The 6,421-nt window shown below is 28.8% G+C and overlaps 1 non-coding gene across 1 annotated transcript; it reads left to right on the plus strand.

Annotated features, from left to right (window-relative positions):
- The first annotated feature begins 4,126 nt into the window (after nucleotides 1-4,126).
- On the plus strand, nucleotides 4,127-4,198 carry Trnam-cau (transfer RNA methionine (anticodon CAU)). The gene has a single exon. It is a non-coding gene; the product is annotated as a tRNA-Met (tRNA).
- The last annotated feature ends 2,223 nt before the right edge of the window (nucleotides 4,199-6,421 follow it).

The following is a 6,421-nucleotide window of genomic DNA, read 5'->3' on the forward strand; positions in this document are numbered from 1 at the left end:
CTTCTATAACGTTTTGAAAGATAATAACCTAAAGTTAAACAAATTTAAATTATTTTAAAAAATTCCATCTTTTAATAGGGTAACTGAGGTAAAACAAAATTTCAAAAAATTGGCTATTTTCTAAAAGCGACTATGTGAAGAGTTAATTTTTTTTTTTAATCAATAGATAAATTTATTGCAAGACTGACATTGGTAGGTACTGAAAAAATTTCAAAAAATTTCAAAACCAAGCTATTAATGGTTTTCTAAAACTTAAACATGAGGTAGACCTTTGACAAAGTAGTGATTATATGTAGGGGAATTTTTTTTTTGACAATTTGAAAAAACGTCATTCGAAAGATAATACAAAAAAAAAGTTAGGGGTCTTGTACGGATTTTTTTTAAGTCTCTGCGTTTTGAAATATGAATTTTTGAAAAACACCTGCTTATTTTGGGGTATTTTTGGGTGAGTTTTTAGTTTTTTTAATTTTTTTGTAGCATTCAAAAAATCTCAAGATTATGGAACATATAGTCTATGACTGTGCGCATACATGTGAAAAAAATTGGTATTTCAAAATGGTTTTTGACCGAAAAACGGGAAAAACAAGTTTTTTTGGATCAAGTTTTTTGACCCTTTTTATCCGTTTTTTATTTTTATCTTTTTTTCTTCAACAGATGAATTAATGAAATTTATATCGTAGATATATAATAGATAGGACTATGTCTGTGCAAACCTTCAATCAATTTTGTAGTCACAATTTTGAGATAACTGAAAAATAAAGTTTTATTATTCAACAGGTTCTATCTTTTGATCTAAAGCAAATACAAATTTGATTTAACTTTATTGAGCATTCTGATGATGTTACCTTTCATTTGTTATATCACAAATAATTATACATTCACTACAAGCTACACAATGTTAAATTAAAAAACTTGCGAAATGGTTGACTTTAAAAACTTTTTTTCTAGGCATCGCAGAAATAAGATTGAAACGTCATATGAAAAGTGAAATTATAAGCTTTTACATGATATAAAATTTTGCATAGGTTGTCTAAAAAAAATTGATTCAATAGCGTAAGAATATAAAATTATATGTTTTTTTTTTTGCTTTTTTTGATGAAAATTGATCGACTTCAAAAAATGTTAGCTCTTTTTGTAGATGCCTAATAGACATAATCGATATATATATATATATATTGAGCTGAAGCAATAAGCTTTCAGGTGGTACATATAAAATTTATTATAGATTTTTATATCAAAATAAAATGCACGACTGGGGTCGCACGTACTTGCTCTTGCAGTTCAAAGCATTTTTATGTTAGTCTACTTGTAGATTTTAAAAGCTGGATCTAAATTTTAAAAAAATTGATATTGGGGAAGAGCCGACATTTAGGGCAAAATTTTGTTAAATGAAAAAAAAATTTTTTTTGTTATTTGACTTTTTCGAGAAAAAATAAAAATGCAGTTTTATTGCCACTGCTTTAAATATTACGTACACAAAGTTTAATCAAAATCGTTAGAGCCGTTTTTGAGAAATTCGTAATATCGTATTTTTTTTGTATGGGAGGTATACGTTCTAAACGAGATATAAAAAAACAAAAAAAAAACAAACTTTCAGAATTACATAAAAATCATCTGTACCAAATTTGAAGAAAATCCATCCACCCGTTTAGGCTGTGGAAATGTGTACAGATGGACGCACAGACGCACAGACGCACAGACGCACAGACGCACGGACGGAATTGCGGGACCCACTTTTTCGGAATTCTCCATCATCGTAATGTTGGTTTTGATTAAAACCTCAATTTTTTTTTCGACACGAAACCAATACTTGCCCTATAGAGCAAGTAAAAATGAATTTTTGGGTGATGGAAATGATTTTTTCACTTTTTTCATTAGAAATGATTGTTTTAAATAAATTATTTTAATACTTTTTGCGCATTGTAAAAACGGATTAAGTCAGAAAAGTTAGTTTAATTTTGTTTTTAATTTTAAAAACATACTTTATCTATTAATTTTTGAAATTAAACCACTGAGTAACGGACCTTACCGTCAGGTTGTCCGCTGAAAATTGCTTTAACAAATTTCCAATTCAACCTTATGTTATGGGAATACAAACTCTTATAGTTAAGTATTGAATATGTTTCATATTACATTTATTATAGATGCTTTATTTTTTATTCACCTCAAAAACAACTAAAAATATTTTTTTTTGTTTAGTGTAAAAATCGTTGATTTATTACTTTAGTTCGTTTGCCCAAGGCTAGCCCAGACTAAACCACCATTTGTTTTCGCCATCTCAACTATAATTGGTTACAAAGGCCACCATTGATTTTTTAAAAGAATAAAATAGTACGCATACACCACAGTGACCTTAAATAAATCGAGTAAATCGAGCGGTATGGGCTTATTTGAATTAGAATTCTTACTTAATTGAATAAAGTCCACATTACTTTGCTTTTAAGAAGCTTAAGTAGATATCTTTTATTTCACATTATAAAACCACAAAATACAAAACATTTGTTCAAATGTAAATATCATAGTTTTTTTTGGTTTGCTATATGAGCACCTAGAAAAGCTACATGCTTAGTAAAATCAAACCAAACTTTTTTCAAAAGTAATGACAAGTATAAAATGGTGTGTATTTCAGTAGCACTTTTCTTTCTGAAGTAACCATAGTAATTATAACAAATTCCATCACTTTTTTTCTCTAGGCCACCCTTAGTTCGAAAATTATGACAAAAACTTTTTTTCAATTTACCGACCTACATACTAAAAATCAAAAATTTGTTTTTTTTTTCAGTGTTAAAATTGTCCTCGCACTTCGATCCACGGTCTATTCACAAAAAAAAATTTGTATTCGAAATTTCAAAATACGTACATACTTGAATAAAAATAAAATGCACGACTGGGGTCGCACGTACTTGCTCTTGCAGTTCAAAGCACTTTTATGTTAGTTTACTTGTAGATTTTACGAGCTGCCTCTAAAATAAATTTTAAAGAAATTTTGTTGAGGTTGGGGAAGAGCCAACATTTAGACTAAATTTTTTTCATATAAAAAAATTTTTTTTTTTGTATTTGACTTTTTTGAGAAAAAATAAAAATGCAATTTTATTGCCATTGCTTTAAATATTACGTATACAAAGTTTAATCAAAATCGTTAGAGCCGTTTTCGAGAAATTCGCAATATCGTATTTTTTTGTATGGGAGGTATACGATCTAAACGAGATATAAAAAAAACAAAAAAAACCAACTTTCAGAATTCCATAAAAATCATCTGTACCAAATTTGAAGAAAATCCATCCACGCGTTAAGGCTGTGGAAATGTGTACAGATGGACGCACAGACGCACAGACGCACAGACGCACAGACGCACGGACGGATTTGCGAGACCCACTTTTTTGGAATTCTCCATCATCGTAATGTTGGTTTTGATTAAAACCTCAAATTTTTTTTTCGACACGAAACCAATACTTGCCCTATAGAGCAAGTAAAAACATTATTTAAATTCAAGCGTTTTTTGCATTAAATGTTAAAAAAAATTGTTTAAAGAATTGTTTGCATTAAAAAAATGATATTGAAAGTAGAATTTTTTTTTAAATAAAATTTAATTTTGCAAAAGATTTGTGCATTAAATATTTTTTCAATAATCTTCGTCGACTTACATACCTACAATTTTGACCATTTTACCCTTAATACTATATCTACTGAGCTAAATAGTTAATGCTAGTAGAAGGTCAAATTTGTAACAAAATATTTAATTCACAAATTGAATACTTATTTTTAATAGCTTCAAAACAGGTCCAATCATAAAGATATATTTTTTCGTAATTTCAATTAATTAAAAAAAAATTTGCAATACTTTTTTTTATTTATTGCGTACTTAGTAGTTCATTTCTCTAAAAATATGGAATAAATAATTTAAAAAAAATTCATAAAAACGTAACTGGTTTGCTTCTGAATAACTGAATAATTTCTCATCTTTATCTTTTACAAAATACAACTTATTTACCTATTTATTCTTATCATCAAACATTACTCATTACCAATTTATTTTACCTACCTACTTTGCTATGAAATATCAACGTTTTATATACGACTTTTGTGTTACTTTCTCTTATTGAATTTCTGTCACCGTGTATCTTCAAGCAGAGTGGCGCAGTGGAAGCGTGCTGGGCCCATAACCCAGAGGTCCGAGGATCGAAACCTTGTTCTGCTAAAGATGTTTTTTTTTATTTGTGCGAAGAAAAATACATAAAAAAATGTTTTTGTTCTGTTATATTTGTTTTTCATACAAAACGTTTAACGATTTGGAGTGTATAAAATAAAAAGAAGATATTACATGGTGTGGGTTTTGAAAAAAAAAAATATGTCGGTGAGTAGTTTATTTATTATTTATTTACAAAGAATGGAAAATTTAAATTTTTCATTTAGCTGACGGTTTTTAAGAGAAAAGAAAAATGTTCATTTGCGAAAATAGATTGTAGAATTTGTAATTTGATTTTTTTTTTTATTTTTAGAATATACATAATATTTTTAAAAATAATCGTTTAAGGGATAGTAAAAAATTCAAAATTATTGAGAAATAAAAAAAATTTGAAATAATGATAATGCAATTTTTTATTTTTCTACTAAAGTTTTTTAAAAGTATTTTTTTCTATATATCAATTCACAAAGTGGCCAGTGGTCACTTTACAACGTTGGCGTAGTATAAATTTATTTTGCTATGATAAAACATTCTTCAATACATTATAGCTTTCCTAAAATAATGGAGGCATTATCTTCCACTCCATTTTCCAGTTGGAGATGGTCTCACGGTAGAATACTCGGTCAGCGAGTAAAGAGTACCAGGTTCAATTCCCGGCGGGGCATACGTTATTTTTTTTTTATTTTTTTTTTTATTTTTAAGCAAAATAAAATAAAATAAATAGGAACACCTTCTCGACAATTTTTTATTTTTCAAACATATGTCAAAACTGAATTTTGATCCAAAATCATCCTAATAAGCACTATTGAACTTCGCATTATTATGCAGTTTAAGGGATGAAGGAAATTATACAAAAAAAGAAAGCAATCCAAATTCCTTCAAATTAACATTAGTCCAGTCAAATTATATTTGGTTGTATGGAGGTCTGAGAAATAATTCGCAACTGCAATTCGTACCTTAAATATGAAAGTACACTAGTACAGGAACTAAACCCCCCATTTTCCTAACAAATGTCTGGACGACTTTGGCCGCCATTTTGTTTTGAACAGTTTTGCGACTATCGCTTGTAGTTCGGCTAGTTTTGGTGTTAGAGAAAAATGTTATGGGACAAACTTGTAGTAAATTTTATTTCCCACAAAATATATTATAACTTTTTACTCTAAAACCCACCATTTAGGAATTATAATGAATTTCGTAAAATGCTTTGCTCACTTTTTTTTTATATGCACCATAACTTTTTATTTTAAACTTTTATCAAAAAATTGTTGTTATAAAAATTGAAGAACTATTAATTAACTATGTTTTTCTCATATAAGGTTTTTTTGTCCGACGTACCGTTCCCTCACTAGAACGAAAAATCAATAAAAAAAATTAGAAAAAACAGGGTGAGGGGAGAGCACGATAACTATGGCGCTGAGATTTGATAACTGTATTTAGTAGAAGGGTTCAATACAAGTATTTTTTACTTTGGGAGGGGGGGGGTCTATCTAACCCCGTTTAGGCGGGAGGGGAAATTTTTTAAAAAACAACCTAATATTAAAAAAAAATATTAAAAAACAACGGCAACACTAAGAGTTATGGAGGATATTTTTTTCAAAAACCACAATTAAAGGATTTATTTTCATTTTTAAATAGTGTTATTAAAATTAATAGTTTTTGAAATAATCGATCTCAAAGTTAAAATTAGCGAAACAAATTAAAAAAAAGAGTGTGTGTACACATGTACACGCGACTGAAGTTATACTTCTCATTTAGTATAGGTATGTAAATGAATTTCATTTGATATTTTTAATTTCTATTATGAAATAATTAATCACTTAGTTTTTTTTACATTTTTATCAGGTGAACAATAAATTAATTCTTTCATCCTCCTTGCGTCCATGTAGTTTTCAAATTATTCTGTGAAATTTACTCATGTTGTGCGGTTCAGAACGTACGGTATATGCTTAACGAAAGTAAATGAATTGCGCATAAAATGTGCGATATAGTAATTTTATGAGAATTGTGGGTGCTTCAGCACTAGTAGTAGCAATATGGAACTTGCAGGGTTGCTACAAAGCTCAAAAGTTAACTGAGCTCAGCTCACAGCTCAGCTCAAATTTTGAGCTAGCTCACTTTTGAGCTATGTACCATAGCTCAGCTCATTTGAGCTGAGCTGAAAGTGAGCTGAATTTTGGGTGAGCTGAGCTGTCGGTGAGCTGAGCTGTTGGGTGAGCTAAGGTAAAGTGAGCTGAG

Source organism: Episyrphus balteatus, chromosome 1 (genome assembly GCF_945859705.1).
Source record: "Episyrphus balteatus chromosome 1, idEpiBalt1.1, whole genome shotgun sequence".
Lineage (NCBI taxonomy): Eukaryota > Metazoa > Arthropoda > Insecta > Diptera > Syrphidae > Episyrphus > Episyrphus balteatus.